The sequence below is a fragment of the Caretta caretta genome, chromosome 2 (assembly GCF_965140235.1).
Source record: "Caretta caretta isolate rCarCar2 chromosome 2, rCarCar1.hap1, whole genome shotgun sequence".
Classification (NCBI taxonomy): Eukaryota; Metazoa; Chordata; order Testudines; family Cheloniidae; genus Caretta; species Caretta caretta.
Genome location: NC_134207.1, coordinates 43,584,572 through 43,603,570, shown reverse-complemented (window position 1 = coordinate 43,603,570; position 18,999 = coordinate 43,584,572). Strand labels below are relative to the sequence as shown.

Genomic DNA, 18,999 nt, shown 5'->3' with positions numbered 1-18,999 from the left:
TCCCTGACAGCACTTGCCTATCTAAGGCACTTTTACCCACAACTGGCACTTGCTGTGTAGGCAGTCTACATCCCAGTTCTTCTAAAACTGCAGTGCATTGCCTGTGGTGCTGGAGTAAGTAGTCTTCGGAAGAAAGTGAGGGGTGAAGACTTAGGGGAAAGAACCTCTTTAGAGTAAAGAATCTTATTCATGTTTTATCCCAAGATGCAACTTTGGGAATTTGGCATCGCTGGTCTCAGATGCCAAGTGGGATTTGGGTTTTAAAACTAGATATAGAATCAGGGGGAAGTGATTATGTTCCATCCCCAACAAATGCAGTTTTTGATCAGCCCTTTCCATTTGCAAAAAGGCGGGATATCCCCTGGGCATAATTACCTTCTACATGCAAAGCTACAGCAGGTGAAGATTTACTGCTGTAGCATCCGGGTAACTTTTCTCCTTGCATCTAGCGCAGAATCCACCACAGCCATTTTAAACCAGATGAAACATTTCCGCTAGTTAAGGGTTACCCATACAGATTCATTAGTTGGGTTGCTAAAGCCCAACATGATGGTCTGATAACTTAAGGATTGTGCTTTGTTGAATAAACTAGGATTCATATTTTAATGAAATGTGTCCCTCCCTTTTCTAGTGGGGAAAAAAAAAGCTATAGTGTTTATAAAGTAGTAAATTTGCATGATATGGAGGCTTCCAAAAATTCAGTTTTCACTGTTCGTTACTATTCACTTTATTGAAAGAAATGATAGACTTCATGTTAAGGAAACAATGAATGAGAGCAGAGCGAAACCTATGTTCATAAATAACATTCAAATTCATTGTGTATTTCATGCAGATTTCTCCTAGCTTTCTGATGTTTGTGAACAACTACAGCCAGACAACTGGAGATCGTTTGATTACATTTCTAGTCCTTCTTTGGTCAAGCCAGTTGTTCATAAGAAAAATTCACCAGAACCTTGGAAATCATCATATTGACCTGTATCTATTTTTTTAAAAAATGAAATACACAATCTCCACAGAGACTTTCCTACACATATTGTCACTGGAAGCACTGAGCCCTTCTCTGAGAGCACAAGTTCAGAGATCACGAGTCCTGATTTTTTTTTGTCTATACAGAAAGTATTAAAATGCTTTTCACGTGAATAGAATTATAGTTTAGATTAAATTTTGTAGATTCAGGACATTATCTTAATATACAAAAGTATGTTTGAAACCTCCAGTAAGCCCAAGTTTTTTATCTAATTTGTACACAGTTTAACGCTTTTAAATATACAAGGACCTTTAATTATGCATTCAACATTTTTATAAAACATTGTTTTCTTGTCTTGTACATATTTGATTGTTCTGTGCAAAAAAAACCCTCTGTATACTTTGACAGATTCTAGCCAGGATTACTTTACACAGTGCAGAAATGGTTATGAATGTAAAATGATTACCTGAAAATTACTGTAACTTTGTAAAATACATGAAGTGTGAAGCGTTAAATGCTTTCTCTCCAACTCTTTCATCTTGTGCATTGCTTACATGTATAATGTATATTTAAGTGAATTTTACATAGAGCATAATGGGAAATATTCTCAAATCAGCCTGAAATAGGAATTAAAGGATGGATGCAATTAGCCTCAACTGACAGAAGCTAACTGCATCAATCCCATTTCTGATCTCCCCATCCTACCACCGACCAGATTCTTTGCATAGCAAGTGTTAAATGGCTTTCTGTCCAAGAGAAGTTCTCATGATCCAATTCAAGACTCCACTTCAGAGGAGTACTAAAATCAATCTGAGAGGCCTGGCTGGCTTAAACTGGCAATGGAAGATGGAAACTCTCTCCTCTAAGTTACCTGTTCTTATCTAGCTCACATAGGTAGTAACTGAAAGGTGAATATGTTCATGCTCTCTGAACAGGTGTCCGTTGGCCAGAAATCACCAACACAACTCGCAGTCCTTGCAGGGAGGTCAAGGTTTGAATACATAGATTGAACTATTCTTAATCTCACATAAATGGTTGATGTCCTTCTGGAACAGACTTGTGGTCTATTAGCAAGACTGCACTCTCCCTCTGTCTGTGCTGCACCTACCTACTTCACTTCTAGTTCTGTCAAACTAACTTATTCCATGAGCTTTAAACTATTTTTTTTTTTTAAAAAGCAAGGAGAAAAAATCCAAATTTGAATGTGACTAAAAGTGAAAAATATGTTGGACAGTGAGATTTTTGGTGCAATAGAGAGGTCTGTTAGAAGGCATAGATGGGACATCTCCTTTACACCCTGTTCAAAATATTATCAAAGCCCTGGATTTCAAACTGACCTGTACAGCAGTAAACATCTCAAATCTTAAGTGACCCTTGTGAAAATTAACAACATAGAATTTCTTCTGGCTTACAAAATCACCACCAGACAAGATAAAACAGATGATAAATTGATCTGTCCCATTGGAAAAATCTGTTTGGCTATAATTGTAGAGCCTGATGTTGAAACACATTTATCCTCCTGGAATCTTGTTTGCTCAACTTACATTAGAAAATAGATGTATTCAACATGTAAAAGTTTCTGAGGGGAGGGGTGTGGAGGAAATGGGAAGCTAAAAATACTCTTACCTGACTGAGACAACTTGTTTTGGGCAAAGGGAATATTTGGTAAGGAAGAGTCAATTCAAGACCTATAAGAATCAAAAGCTACAATGTAATATTTCCCCCAGCAGTATTTACACTAATGGAGTCAGTGTTGTTTTTAAATATTAATTTGATTTTATTTTTAACTTCTTGTAAAGACTTGAAATATAGTGAGTAAAGTAGGCAGGATTTTTCACTGTAGCTGATCAAATTAATGCAAAGTAGAAATTGAAAATATAGTTTGTTCTATATCTATGAAGGTGCTCTGCCTTCAGTCATAAAAACAATGAAAAATGTTACTAATGTTTTGCAGTTAAAACTAATTTGTTCACTTATTAAAGCAACACTTAGTACTGCTATAGTTAAATGTTACAGCACTTTCTTCCTTGATCCCTGTTTTCCAGGATTTATAAATAAGATGACCTGAATCTTGATTTAAGTGATCTGTAAGTGTTTGCTTCTGTTTTTTTTAAACGAATATCATACTGTGCAGGAAAAGGGGGAGAATTATTCACCTTCTGGAAACTCCAAGAGTTCAGAAGTGAGCTCCATACTTTCCTTTCCAAGAAACCAGTCTTGAACTGAAATTTCAGTTCAAGCCATTACAATCAAGGTTTAGTTCTGGTTTGATCTAGGTCTGCCTGAGTGAACCAATACTATATTGCTGTCAAAAGGCTGTGCGTTTTAGAAACCAAACATACTAACAATGGTGGGCTGTTGATATAACTAGACACATTTGCATTACGCTGTGCTCACTTTTTCCAAGGCAAATTGGAGGCCCGGTCTTGCTCCCCTGGATATCAAGGGCAAAACTCAGTAACCTTTGTGGGAGCAGGATCTGGTCCTAATCATTCATTTATCAGGCAATTTTGAGACTCAGTCATGACACAGGTGGAAGTACCATTGAAGAACCAATTCTTTTAATGTTAAGATTGTGGGTGGAGTCTGAAAATGTGACTCTGTGGCTTGTAGACAGACATGTAACTGCTCTGAAGGGAATTGTTTGAAATTGATCATCTGCACAGGAACTGTAGAAGGAGCTCTGTTAAGTGCTACAATTTCTTGCCATTCACTCTTTCAAAACTTTATTCCTAGCAAAATCCTAACATTTAATCTGGCAAATTATTTAGATTTAAAATCTAAATTCATGTGGTGCCTAAATATGCCCTACACTAGCTTAAACACTGTTTTTAAACCTGTTTTATCACCACCCTTAAAGTGTTTATCAAAGTACATTTAGAATTCAGGCTGACACCTCATTTCACACTTGTTTTCTGAGGAGGAGGAAACAGACGGACATGAGCTAAGGACCTAGGGTGTTCACTTTAACTTTTTAATTTCCCAAGTGTGTGGTTGACTTGTACCTCAAACTAACCATTTGTTCTACTTTGTACTTCATATAGACTGTCTTTGCAAGAGCTGAATTTTAAGATCTTGATCTAGGTTTGTTTTTTCTTCTTTGTTTTTTTTTTCTTTAAAAAAACATTGCTTGTGCTCACTCTTGTTTAATGTCATAAACTGCACAATGCAAAGTTGTATTGCCTGGCTGTGAATGCTTACAAACTCATAAGCTGCACTGTCTTGTTTTGATGCAATTTATTAACAGTTTCACAGTTTATCATTTTTTAAAAAGTTCTTTGTGAGCTCAAGACTTGGAGTTGGATTTTCAAAGGTACTTAAGGGAGTTTTTGAAAATTCTGCCTTAAATCTTAATTTTGCTATCTCTGGCTTGCAATACAGTCTTCTGTCACAGTATGTAAAAGAAGTGGCTTGGCAAGGAGCAGTCACACCACATCTTGTTGCAGTAAAGCCATTAGACTGTTGTAGCCAAATGTGCATTTTTCCCCCCGCAGTCTATCTGCATTCAGCAAGCAAGCCTCTCTTTGTGAATCTCAAATTAATATTTTAATGTGAACGTGGCTTCCCGCACGAGGTTACGTTCCTCATTGTGTGCTTGTTTTTTCACTATCAAGTACATTGGGATTTTTGCAGTTTGCATGCACAAAATGTCATTGCCTCGTACATGTACAAAAATAACATCAATACTAAGGGCCTGATCCTGAGAACACTTACAGGCTTAATTTTAAGTAGGTGAATACTCCATTGAAAGTAATGGGACTGTTCACCTGTTTAAAGTTAAACAGCTGTGTATGTGTGTGCAAGATGAAGGCCCATATTAATACTCCAACATCTTAAAGATCAAAAATACATCTGCTCCTAATGTGACAGTTTGAATTGCAGCAAAGTACTGTAGTTGTCTAACGAGACTTAATTTTCCGTTGTTTCCATTCCATTTTCTGAATGTTACTGGTATCTTAAAAACATCATGCTCTAGAAAGCAATAATTTGTAACTAAAAAAGTGTGTGTGAGAGAGGGGGAGCGCGTGTGCACCATACTATGTCACTGGCTTACATTTTTTCAAAGCTAACTTGTTAAAATGTAGAGCAGTTGTGGTAGATAGAGGGAGGAAACACTAGCACGTTAATTTTGTTACTGATATCTGATTTATTGGACAATGTGTGAATATCTGCTACATAAGTGCAATACGTGACAATTTATAGAATATAGCTTTTTTCCCAATTCAAAAGGGGGGGAGGGGGAAAACGGGTCTTAAAATAACTGAGTTACTTCACTGTTTGCTTGAAAGTGAGCGTTTGGCATGTGGAGTTATGCAGATTTCTAGTCAATGCTATTTTTTGTTTAATCATTAACAGCTTGAATGGAGAGCCAAACAATTTCTCGGCCCTGCACCCTCCCTTACAGCTTGCCCAAAATTATCCTTTTAAATACAGGGGGTTAGACTGACTACTTGAAAAACAAATGTATTCTGGAGAAGAGGTCAGAATAAATAATTAAGAATTCTCTTTTAAATAGCGGTCTTAACGTGGCTTGAAAGCTTGTGGGAAGGCAGCATGGCACTAATAAGGAAAGAATGAAGCAATGTATGTTTTATTGTCTAGAGCTGACATATTTGGTAATAAAAATGTTTTCCTAACTCTTGAATGTCTTCATTTAAATGGTTAACAGTTTTCTGGTTTAATACATGCCATGTCATAAACAAACTAGGGAAATACAACCGAGATGGAGCTACTATAAGGTGGGTGCATAACTGGTTGGAAAATTGTTCCCAGAGAGTGGTTATCAGTGGTTCACAGTCATGCTGGAAGGGCATAACACGTGAGGTCCCGTAGGGATCGGTTCTGAGTCCGGTTCTGTTCAATATCTTCATCAATGATTTAGATAATGGCATAGAGAGTACGCTTATAAAGTTTGCCAACGATACCAAGCTGGGAGGGGTTGCAAGTGCTTTAGAAGATAGGATTAAAATTTAAAATGATCTGGACAAACTGGAGAAATGGTCTGAAGTAAATAGGATGAAATTTAATAAGGACAAATGCAAAGTACTCCATTTAGGAAGGAACAATCAGTTGCACACATACAAAATGGGAAATGACTGCCAAGGAAGGAGTACTGCGGAAAGGGATCTGGGGGTCATAGTGGATCACAAGCTAAATGAGTCAACAGTGTAACGCTGTTGCAAAAAAAGCAAACGTCATTCTGAGATGTATTAGCAGGAGTATTGGAAGCAAGACACGAGAAGTAATTCTTCCGCTCTACTCCACACTGATTAGGCCTCAGCTGGAGTATTGTGTCCAGTTCTGGGTGCCACATTTCAGGAAAGAAGTGGACAAATTGGAGAAAGTCCGGAGAAGAATAAAAATTATTAAAGGTCTAGAAAACATGACTTATGAGGGAAGACTGAAAAAATTGGGTTTGTTTAGTCTGGAGAAGAGAAGACGGAGGGGACATAAATTTTCAAGTACATAAAAGGTTGTTACAAGGAGGAGGGAGGAAAAAAAAAATTCTTAACCTCTAAGGTTAGGACAAGAAGCAATGGGCTTAAATTGCCGCGAGGGCAGTTTAGGTTGGACATTAGGAAAAACTTCCTAACTGTCAAAGTGGTTAAGCGCTGGTATAAATTGCCTAGGGAGGTTGTGGAATCTCCATCATTGGGGATTTTTAGAGCAGGTTGGACAAACACCTGACAGGGATGGTCTAGATAATACTTAGTCCTGCCTTGAGTGCAGGAGACTGGACTAGATGACCTCTCGAGGTCCCTTCGACTTCTGATTCCACGTTGTGGTGTATAGGATTCCATTATGGGGAGATTTTTTTCAGTAATGTAGACCTGCAGTGAAATATTTGTGTAAAAGATTAGTTCTACAACAGAACTGAAGTATTGCTACATATGTGGTAGGGACAATGTGGATGAGGTGATGGGATCATGAGAGAGACAAGCTTTCAAGCTTATGCAGACCTGAAGAAGAGCTCCAGGCCCACTGACAGAAATTCCAGGGGCCGAGGCCAGGGTAGTCCCTGGGGGGGGAGGGAGGGCAGGGCCCAGGGCAGAAGTGACTAATCAATCACTTCTGCGACTGCCCATGCTGGGCTGTGGGGCCCCCCAGCGCGTGGGGCCCAGAGTGCTCTCGCAGGCCTAGGCACCCTGTGGCCTGCCCGGATAATTTAAAAGGGCCCAGGACTCCTGGCCGTTGTCGCTGCGGGTGGTGGCCAAGAGCCCCTGGGTCCCTGGACAGTTGCCCCCTGTCAGTGGGCCTGAAGAGCTCTGTGTAAGCTCGAAAGCTTCTCTCTCCCAGCTACAGAAGTTTGGTCCAATAAAAGATATTGCCTTCCCCACCTTGTCTTTTTAATATCCTGGGACCAACACAGCTACAACACCACTGCATACACATGTGGTAATAAGATAAGTTAAAATAGCAGCAAAGACACAGCAATGTAGCTTGTTTATCAGTTTGGGTTAAAGCCTATAAAGGAGCCTGTCTTTGAACTCAAGCTGCTACCCCAAGTTCAAAGTTGAGTTGCTGTGTTTTCACTGATCTACTATGGTTTAGCTAACCCAAGTTAAGAACACACCATGGCAGTGAAGCTTACCCTAGAACTAAGATTTTAATAGGGGTTATTTTAGCACAGGTTCAAATACACCCTTTTCCAAAGTGAAGACAAGGCTAAGGAGTTCACAATCTCTATGTGGGCCAATATGGGAGAAACTCTTCCAATTTGACAAATGGGAACTAAGGCAGTAAAAACCTCAAAAGGAAATTTCCTGGCAAAGCCAGGATCATTTCCTAACTACCAGACACCATAAGTCTTCATTAATCTTTACACTCACTTTTTCCAGCTTGGGGGGAGGCTCAGTACCAGTTGCAGGCAAATGGTACAGGTGTACATCCCTAGCCCATAAGCAGGGGCTATGTATTCTATGCTATGCCTTACCCAGGTGGGCATAATTGTCTTCTCCCTACCTTCTTCAGGTAGGAGGAGAAATGCTGATGATTCTCCTCTAGGACTTCAACTTGCCTGCATGAGCAGGGGAGCATTGTGCCAATGAGTGAGTAACATCACTCAGGAGATGGGACTGTCCTTCTCATCTCTGAGAGACTACACCCTTCACCACCCACTCAGTGGTCTCTAGAAAGAGGGACTCAAGGGCAGAATTGGTGCAGTGGCAGACTGAGCTTGTGACTAAGGTAAGCAGCCTCTGCATCACTTGCAAGAGCTGGGTGACCTTTCAGGGCCTTGAGCTGAGCACCACGTATCATCAAAGAGCCTGGCAGTTCCAGGATTGGAATGCTAGAGTTTCTAGCACCCAGTTGCTCCTAGAATGACCTCTAACATACATGCTACCTAGGAAAGTATTTTAATATCCAGTTGTCTCAGTGTGCGTCTTGACTGCAGAGTTAACTTGGGTAACTGTCCTACTGTTAGCCTAGCATGAATGTTAGCCAAACTGCAAAGCAATGGCCATGTTATGTCCTCATTGGTGCTACATGCAGCTGTGTGTGTCATTAGGACTTGTGTGGCCACACGAGAAGTTTCTTTGTGATGCAGTAAGCTAAGAGGCTCTGATTCTTTTGCAATGAGTGATGGGAGAACTTAGGTACAGGGGAAATTACAAGAAGGTATTGAAGGATTATCAATATGTGACTGATTTAGTTTGTTCTCCTTGCAGTGTGGGCAGATTACCAGATAGCCTGGGTGTAAAGTACCACTTAATTTGGGTGAGAGGGTTTGCATATGTGAACAGGAAGGGGGGGGATTAGGAACAACATGTGAAGAGCCCAAGGTAACTCTGCAGTGAAGACAGCCTGAGTAGTTAAAATTGTTTTTGGAAAAAAATGAAGTATACAAATGCTCCACAAACATCTTTAGCTACAACCATGATATATGCATTAAATTAACCTTTTCTTTGTGGAGGGAGAGAACACGACAGCCTTGCATTCCTTACGGTAGCATTATAGTACTGTATTAGTTAAGCAGACCTTGCTTAAAAAAAGGCTAATGCTTATATGGACAGGTGATTAGATAATACAAGCCTGTTGTGTAAAATCTGAGGACAGCATTGTGGTGTATAACTTCAGATACATGTACAGTTTAGAACATAAAGGCTTTATGCTTTACCTACCACTGAAGTTGATGGCAAAACTTTCATTGACTTTGGGGCCTAAATGCTAACAAAATCCTGAACCTCAAGGATAGAAAACAGGTTGTCTAGATGTTTAGATTGTCTAGTCTATCGCTGCCAGAAATAAGTCTACACAAGCTAACTTTACATTCTCACTTGTTTTGTCCCTTACACTTTAATTCTTGCAATGGAGTTTCAATACCATCTTTGCCTAATTCAGCAATTGTTAAATTATTTTTGATAAACCTAAATTATCCTGCATAGATTTTTTTTCAAATTATTGTTCTTCCCGCCTCATCTACTAACATGGTAGTGCATATATAATTTTCTGTGGATATTCTCAACCCAGTGAACAAACATGGTAATTTAGCATATAGGCAATGCTGAGATTTAAATTCTGATTCTTGAATATTTTGCATCTTCTGCAACCTGCAGGCCTCCACAGCAAATCCAGTTTCCAGACTACTCTCACTGCAATGCAGACTGTCAGAGACAGGCCCTTTCCAATTAATCTTCCTTCACTTTAAGTTCACTTAAAAATAAATCCAATCACTGAAAGCTTTATTTAAAGCAGATGTAAAGTTTTTTTAAAAATAACTGATTGTCAGCATAGACAGGATTGGGGATAGAAATCAAGGGAGGTGTTCTTTGGGGCAAGAATATGGTAGTGCCATGCTTAAAAAAAAAAAAAAATCTCCAGAAACATGAAGAAAATTAAGGAATATTTAGTGAGTATAATCTGCCCATACATAATACTGTATGTTTGGATCTGTAGAGAGAATAAATATATCTATATAAAAATATAGAGCACTTTTAGTTTGTCAGTGTATTCTTAGAACTACACTGTGAGATCCTGGATACCAGATATTCTGTATCCAGTGCAACTTGGGGAGTGGAGACCACAAAGGTTGCTGTAAACCACCTTTATGGTTCTGACACTTGTGCTATTGGCCACTGGTCCAGTTTCAAGAAGCAAGTCAGAGCAGTCTGAGGGCTGTTCTAACTTGTATGATTTGCACTGGTCTCCAAGGCAGTTCTGGCAGTTGAGGATTGCTGTAGTACAAAGAAACTCTAGCGCTCCCCCCGCCCCTCTTTGACCAAGCTACACTCCTCTCCTTCCTTTAAGAGCAGAGAGGGATGATATAGGCATATCACTCCTCTTTGCTGAGGAGTCCCCAGATGGCTTGTTAAGCTAGCTTTCAGCAGTGGAGTATGTGTCAGGTTCTGACACACACAAGCTGTATGAAGTAATCACAGGTGGAGTATCACTGTGCTGTTTGGAGCACAGCTTGTGGCTTTCAGGGCACTGTACACATCCCAAACAATGTGCCAGGAAGCCATTTTTTGAGACGTTTCAGCTGGTAAGGTTTTGCCTCCAGTGCTGACAGGACATAGTGTGACTCAAATGCTTTTTATAAACCATCAGCCTTGCGTGAACAGAACTGTGATGTGGCTTTGGTTATATAGTACCGAGCATGTTGGGGACCAAATCCTGAAACTGGGTCTTTGGGCACTACTATGCTGTAAATATTAAATAAGATGTAAAAAAATGTTTTTTTTGCCAGCTGAAATCTTTACGAGAATAACATGACCCCAAACAGCTGGAAACTGAAAATGTCTGTTTCCAGTTGGTATTTAAAGTACAGTATTAGTCTGAAAAGCAACTATAAAAATAGCATTAGGAAGTTCTATATTTATTATGTCTCAGTGGCTTCAGATCAAAAATTCTCCCCTTACAAGTAAACAAATATTCTAGCCCTTCAAATTCAACCCACTCTCTGAGAGTGAAATTAGGTTATTTTCCTTTTCATGCATTATCACCAGTAATAAATGTTCTGCAGACTAAATAATGTCCTCAGTGACAGCTGTCTAGGCCTATTGTCTTCAGATTATGTCCTTAGTTATCCCTGTATAACTTTGTTGTGGTTAAAGTGTTACACAGGTGTAATTGATTGCCCTGTAATTGGAACTTAGTGAACAATTAATTACACAAATTAATGCTGCAGTACTAACAGGAGTTAATAGACAGTAAAAACTTATTTGGAGCACTACAGTAACTCCTCACTTAACGTTGTAGTTATGTTTCTGAAAAATGTGACTTTAAGTGAAATGATGTTAAGCGACTCCAATTTCTCCATAAGAATTAATGTAAATGGGGGGCGGGGAGTTAGGTTCCAGGGGAAAAAAATTTTGCCAGACAAAAGGCATTGTATACATTTTAAACAATTTTAAACAAGCAATTTAATACTACAATCATCATGGCTGAGTATGAAGCTTGGTTGAGGTGGTGGAGTCAGAGAGTGGAAGAGGGTGGATTGTCCCGCTACTCCTCTTGCTGAACTTTCTGAACTCGAAAAAACACATCTTGAGATTGTTGTTTTGCTTTCCTTTTTTTTTTTCTTGGTAAATTTCTTTATAGCAAGTCATTAGATGACCAACTCACCTAATCACTTTGGAACTGTGTTCCCTGTCAGGATCGTCATCACTCAGGATTTGCAAGCCAGCTTCACTCATTTGTTGGGAGGTGCCCCTGCCTTACCCTACACAGGCACAGCCCACTGGCACTGGAGATGAGGCTGGCAAGGAGGCTGAAGGTGCTGTAGACTAAGAGAAGCATGTTGCACAGTGTCAGCTTCGCCTACTCTGCAAGCATCAGGGGCGTGGGGGGCTCAACCCTCAGCCCATCCGCTCCGCCTCTTCTACCCCCCACTTCCTCCCCCTTTACTTCACATGCTGCGTCCTCACTCCTCCCCCATCCCTCCTGCCTCCTAAAGGCTGCAAGCCAGCTGATTGCAGTGGGCAGGGGAGAAGTGCACAGAGTCCTTGCTCCTCCCTCCTGCCAGGGGCAATCAGCTGCCTTGTGGCATTTAGGAGGCAGCGGGGAGGAGTAAGGACTTGGCATGCAGGCTTCTTCCTGCCCAGGGCAATCGGCTGGTTTGCGGTGTTGGGGAGGGAGGGGGAGTCTGTGCGCCATGTCCTCGCTCCTCCCCACTCCCTCCCGCCTCCTAAATGCTGCAAGCCAGCTGATTGCCTCAGCCAGGAGGCAAGGGGAGGAGGGGAAAGGCGCTGATCCATGGGGTCTGCCGGTGGGCAGGAGGTGCTGTGTGGAGGTGGGGGGTGTAGGGAGCCTGCCAGCTGTGCAGAAAGCAGGCAGCCAAACAATGTAATAGTGGAGCATTGCGCAACTTTAAATGAGCATGTTCCCTAATTGATCAGCAATGTAATAACGTTAACCGGGATGACTTTAAGTGAGGAGTTACTATGTATGAGTGTAAGCCAACAAAAAGCAGATCTACCGGGTAAGACCGTACTGTGTTTTTTAAATCACTTCTCAGATTTGAACTACGTTTTATCACTAGTATGAATGAGAAAGTGGTCTTTGGAAAGACTTGTGCAGCTTTGGTACAGATACCTGGTCTGTATAGAAATATTTACATTTGGGTAGGAGCAGATCTTGGGAGACAGCTAAGAGAGCTTCCAAGGCAATGCATTACAAGTGTAAAGGACCCATAGCCAAGACGATGCAACAACGGAATCTGAGGTAAATGCTGCTGCTTTTTGGCCTGCTGCACAAGTGAGTTTTTATCCAAATATGATCTCTCCATATTTCTTCTTGGTTACAACACTTCTGAGGACTTGACTAGTGATCAGTTTTCTGGGTATCATGTAGAGGCAATTCCTGAAAATGAAGATGTTAGAATATTCCAGTTCCATTTTAGGAAATAACAACCTAGAACTAAGCTGGCAGATGCAGTAGTGGGTGTGTTAGCCCTGCTCTACGCTGGGCGGGGGAGAATCGATCTAAGCCCTGGTCTACACTAGGAGTTCAGGTTGAATTTAGCAGCGTTAAATTGATTTAACCCTGTACCCGTCCACACAATGAAGCCCTTTTTTTAAGAGCCCTTTAAGTTGAAATCAATTTCCTTATTCCACTCCCGACAAGGGGATTAGCATTGAAATCGGCCTTGCTGGGTTGAATTTGGGGTACTGTGGACACAATTAGACGGTATTGGCCTCCATGAGCTATCCCAGAGTGCTCCATTGTGACCGCTCTGGACAGCACTCTCAACTCAGATGCACTGGCCAGGTAGACAGGAAAAGGCCCATGAACTTTTGAATTTCAATTTCCTGTTTGGCCAGTGTGGCAAGCTGCAGGTGACCATGCAGAGCTCATCAGCAGAGGTGACCATGATGGAGTCCCAGAATCGCAAAAGAGCTCCAGCATGGACCGAACGGGAGGTACAGGATCTGATCGCTGTATGGGGAGAGGAATCCGTGCTATCAGAACTACATTCCAGTTTTCGAAATGCCAAAACATTTGTCTGTCTCCCAGGGCATGAAGGACAGAGGCCATAACAGGGACCGGAAGCAGCGCCACATGAAACTTAAGGAGCTGAGGCAAGCCTACCAGAGAAGCGAACGGCCGCTCCGGGTCAGAGCCCCAAACATGCCGCTTCTATGATGAGCCACATGCGATTTTAGGGGGTTCAGTCACCACTACCCCAGCTGTGTTGTTTGACTCCTTCAATGGAGATGGAGGCAACACGGAAGCAGGTTTTGGGGATGATGATGATGAGGTTGTAGATAGCTCACAGCAAGCAGGCGGAGAAACTGGTTTTCCCGACAGCCAGGAACTGTTTCTCACCCTGGACCTGGAGCCAGTACCCCTCGAACCCACCCAAGGCTGCCTCCCGGACCCGCCAGGAGGAGAAGGGACCTCTGGTGAGTGTACCTTTTTAAAATACTATACATGGTTTAAAAGCAAGCATGTTCAATGATTACTTTGCCCTGGCATTCACAGCTCTCCTGGATGTACTCCCAAAGCCTTTGCAAAAGGTTTCTGGGGAGGGCAGCCTTATTCCATCCACCATGGTAGGACACTTTACCACTCCAGGCCAGTAGCACGTACTCAGGAATCATTGTAGAATAAAGCATTGCAGTGTATGTTTGCTGGCGTTCAAACAACATCCGTTCTTTATCTCTGTGTTATACTCAGGAAAGTGATATCATTCATGGTCACCTGGTTGAAATAGGGTGCTTTTCTTAAGGGGACATTCAGAGGTGCCCATTCCTGCTGGGCTGTTTGCCTGTGGTTGAACAGAAATGTTCCCTGCTGTTAGCCACGGGGAGGCGGGAGCGTGGAGGTGCTAGCCACGTGCTGCGGGGAGGCAAAATGTGACTGTGGAACGAAAGCACATGTGCTATGTATGTAATGTTAACAGCAAGGTTTACTGTGAAAGAGTGTACCCATTGTTCTATAAAATGTGTTTTTTTAAATACCACTGTCCCTTTTTTTTTCTCCGCCAGCTGCATGTGTTTCAAGGATCACAGGATCTTCTCCTTCCCAGAGGCTAGCAAAGATCAGAAGGCGAAAAAAATGCTCTTGCGATGAAATATTCTCTGAGCTCATGCTGTCCTGCCACACTGACAGAGCACAGACGAATGCGTGGAGGCAGACAATGTCAGAGTGCAGGAAAGCACAAAATGACCAGGAGGAGAGGTGGCGGGCTGAAGAGAGGGCTGAAACTGAAAGGTGGCAGCAGCGTGATGAAAGGAGGCAGGACTCAATGCTGAGGCTGCTGGAGGATCAAACTAATATGCTCCAGCATATGATTGAGCTGCAGGAAAGGCAGCAGGAGCACAGATCGCCGCTACAGCCCCTGTGTAACCAACCGCCCTCCTCTCCAAGTTCTATAGCCTCCTCACCCAGACACCCAAGAACACGGTGGGAGGGGCCTCTTGCCACCCAGCCACTCCACCCCAGAGGATTGCCCAAGCAACAGAAGGCTGGCATTCAATAAGTTTTAAAGTTTTAAACTTTTAAAGTGCTGTGTGGCCTTGTCCTTCCCTCCTCCACCACCCCTACTGGTGCTTCTCTCTACACCACAACCCCTCCTGGGCTACCTTGGTAGTTATCCCCCTATTTGTGTGATGAATTAATAAAGAATGCATGAATGTGAAGCAACAATGACTATTGCCTCTGCAAGCGGTGATCGAAGGGAGGAGGGGAGGGTGGTTAGCTTACAGGGAAGTAGAATGAACCAAGGGGTGGGGGGTTTCATCAAGGAGAAACAACCAGAACTTTCACACCGTAGCGTGGCCAGACATGAAACTGGTTTTCTAAGCTTCTCTGATGCGCACCGTGCCCTCCTGTGCTCTTCTAACCACCCTGGTATCTGGCTGTGTGTAACCAGCAGCCAGGTGATTTGCCTTAACCTCTCACCCCGCCATAAATGTCTCCCCCTTACTCTCACTGAGATTTTGGAGCTCACAGCAAGCAGTAATAACAGTGGGAATATTGGTTTTGCTGAGGTCTAACCGAGTCAGTAAACTGCGCCAGTGCGCTTTTAAACATCCAAATGCACATTCTACCACCATTCTGCACTTGCTCAGCCTGTAGTTGAACAGCTCCTGACTACTGTCCAGGCTGCCTGTGTACGGCTTCATGAGCCATGGCATTAAGGGGTAGGCTGGGTCCCCAAGGATAACTATAGGCATTTCAACATCCCCAATGGTTATTTTCTGGTCTGGGAATAAAGTCCCTTCCTGCAGCTTTTGAAACAGAGCAGAGTTCCTGAAGATCCGAGCGTCATGTACCTTTCCCGGCCACCCCACGTTGATGTTGGTGAAACGTCCCTTGTGATCCACCAGTGCTTACAGCACCATTGAAAAGGATCCCTTGCAGTTTATGTACTTGCCGGCTTGGTGGTCCAGTGCTAAGATAGGGATATAGGTTCCGTCTATGGCCCGACCACAGTTAGGGAATCCCATTGCAGCAAAGCCATCCACTATGACCTGCACATTTCCCAGGGTCACTACCCTTGATATCAGCAGATCTTTGATTGCATTGGCTACTTGCATCACAGCAGCCCCCACAGTAGATTTGCCACTCCAAATTGATTCCCGACTGACTGGTAGCTGTCTGGCGTTGCAAGCTTCCACAGGGCTATTGCCACTCACTTCTCAACTGTGAGGGCTGCTCTCATCTTGATATTATTGCGCCTCATGGCAGGGGAAAGCAAGTCACAAAGTTCCATGAAAGTGCCCTTACGCATGTGAAAGTTTTGCAGCCACTGGGAATCGTCCCAGACCCGCAACACTATGCGGTCCCACCAGTCTGTACTTGTTTCCCAAGCCTGGAATCGGCGTTCCACTGCATGAACTTGCCCAATTAACACCATGATGCTCACGTTGCCAGGGCCGTGCTTTAAGAGAAGTCTGTGTCCATGTCCTCATCACTCTCGTCACCGCGCTGACGTCGCTTACTCACCGGTTTCACTTTGCCAGGTTCTGGTGCTCCATATACTGCTGGATAATGCATGTGGTGTTTAATGTGCTCCTAATTGCCAAAGTGATCTGAGCGGGCTCCATGCTTGCTGTGGTATGGCATCTGCATAGAAAAAAGGCACGGAACGATTGTCTGCCGTTGCCCTGACGGAGGGAGGGGCGACTGATGACATGGCTTACGGGGTTGGCTTACAGGGAATTAAAATCAACAAAGGGGTGGCTTTGTGAGAAACTGAATGGCTCCTCCAGGATAGAACTCAAAACTGGGTTTAGCAGGCTGTTGATTTCATGGAGAGAGGGAGGAAAAAATGAATACAAAACAAATCTGGTCTATTTCTTGTTTTGGGCCACTTCATCTATCTTTATACATCTTGCTGGCAGCAGACTGTGCAGTAATACCGTTAGCCATCGTCATCTGCTGGGAGCTCGGAAGAAGACGGTGTAGTACCACCGCTAGCCATCGTCTTCTGGCTGCTGATTAAAAGACAGTAGGACTCAATCGCCATGAGACAAAACTTAAAAGGGAAATGACCTGGCTGAGTCACTCCCATGTTTGCCCAGGCGCCCCTGACCTCACTGAGGTCGATTAAAAGAGCACCCAGGACTACATCAACGACAGCTACCAGTCATACTGCACTGTCTGCTGCCAAAAGGCAATAAACTGCTGCTGTGTAGCAATGCAGTACTGCGTCTGCCAGCACCCAGGAGACATATGGTGAGGGTTAGCTGAGCAGGCTCCATGCTTGCCGTGGTATGGCGTCTGCACAGGTAACTCAAGAAAAAAGGCGCAAAATGATTTTCTGCCCTTGCTTTCGTGGAAGGAGGGAGGGAAGGGGGGGGCCTGACGATATGTACCCAGAACCACCCGCGACAATGTTTTAGCCCCATCAGGCACTGGGATTTCTACCCAGAATTCAAATGGGTGGCAGAGACTGCGGGAACTGTGGGATAGCTACCCACAGTGCAACACTCCAGAAGTCGACAGTTGCCTCGGTACTGCGGACACACTCCACCGACTACATGCACTTAGAGCATTTGTGTGGGGACACACACAATCAACTGTATAAAAACGCTTTCTACAAAACCGACTTCTATAAATTCGACCTAATTTCGTAGTGTAGACATACCCTAAGTTACGCAACTTCAGCTAGGTGAATAAGACACCAGGGTGTCTTCACTATGGTGAGTCAACTGCTAACCCGTTGACTCTGCCTGCGCCTCTCGCAGCGATGGAGTACAGGAGTCGACGGGAGAGCACTCGGTGGTCGATTTATCGTGTCTAGACTAGACGTGATAAATCGACCCCTGCTGGATCGATCCCTGCCCGCCAATCCGGCGGGTAGTGTAGATTAGTGTTACTTGTAGCCTGAATATAAGGGCATTTAGTTGGAAATAAAAGGTTTAAGTGTCTCCCCAATCTCTAAATACATATGTAAGGAACTATTGGAACAAATGGATAGAGGCTGAACCGACTGGGGGAAGGAAGTTGCTCATGTAATTATGTGAACAGAATGGGAAGTCAGGATCTTTTTAATTGTTTTGGAAAAGATGAGAGGAATTTCAGTACAAATGTGTGTGAGTGAAACTGACCAAGATTCACTAAGGAATATATAGAACAGAGACTGAGCAAAGTATCCTAAGTGGAAATAATCTGTTCTACTCACATTTTTGTTTGGGGCAAGAGAAGGTCTCTGCCATCTCGTTCTGCTCCTTACAGGGGAATTCAAATGTGGGAAGGTTGCGACTGTGGCAGGCAGCAGCCTAATTTCTCATTATAAATCTCCAAGTCCTGTGTGCTTTCTTTGTGGCTATGCACAGTGTGGGAATGCAACATAAAAACTACAGTGAAACCTTTTTAAAAAAAATCTCTAACTCTTCTGTTTGTTTCATTGCTCATGAGGGGAGGGGGGATGAAATTGTGCACATTTATGCAATCACAATTCAAATGCATCTATCCAATCAAAATTTTTATTTATGATGTTACAAGGCACTACCATAACTCAAATCAATGAAAAATGAATAAAAATAAAAACCCAAAATGGAACTGGCTAAACATAATTAAATTATAATTTTTAAAAATCAGAAATTTCTAGGCAGCTATAACATGAATTGATGGTTGTTACAAAAGAGGTCTGAGGTACAATCATTCCCTAGCAATGCACTCACTGAAGCATCTCTTTGTTAGTATAAATTGAAATTTATTAATAAAGAAAAATGTCAGACCTGTCCATTCAATGAGCACTAGAGATGGGTATGACATCACTTATAGCCAATAAGAAAGCTCCATCTGTGTTCAGAGTTCTACACCCACTCTGTACTGTGTATTAATGTACCAAGCAATTTGTATGTTCTCTGCACTGCAGTATGAGCGATTGCTCCGAGATCAGAGCCCATTCAGTGCATCAAAAGGGCTCTGAATGAAACATGTAGGGAGAGCTGAAAATCTGTCTGGCTGGCAGAGTAACGAGCCAAATGGCAGCAAAGTCTTGTAAATTTTTGTTAAAAGTGATGAACAGTTTAAAAGAGAATCATCTGGGGGTGCCAAATCACTGTGAGCAGAGCATTTATACTAGAATATGATTTTCATAGACTAGATATTTGGCTCAATTGTCACTGTTCTTC

The 18,999-nt window shown here is 42.7% G+C and overlaps 1 protein-coding gene across 1 annotated transcript in view; it reads left to right on the top strand.

Annotated features, from left to right (window-relative positions):
- Positions 1-5,568, top strand: part of ESRP1 (epithelial splicing regulatory protein 1) — a 60,901-nt gene extending 55,333 nt beyond the window's left edge. Inside the window, exon 15 of the mRNA XM_048841228.2 lies at positions 833-5,568. The gene's annotated coding sequence lies outside the window, so the exon portion shown is untranslated. The remainder of the gene's footprint in view (positions 1-832) is intronic.
- The last annotated feature ends 13,431 nt before the right edge of the window (positions 5,569-18,999 follow it).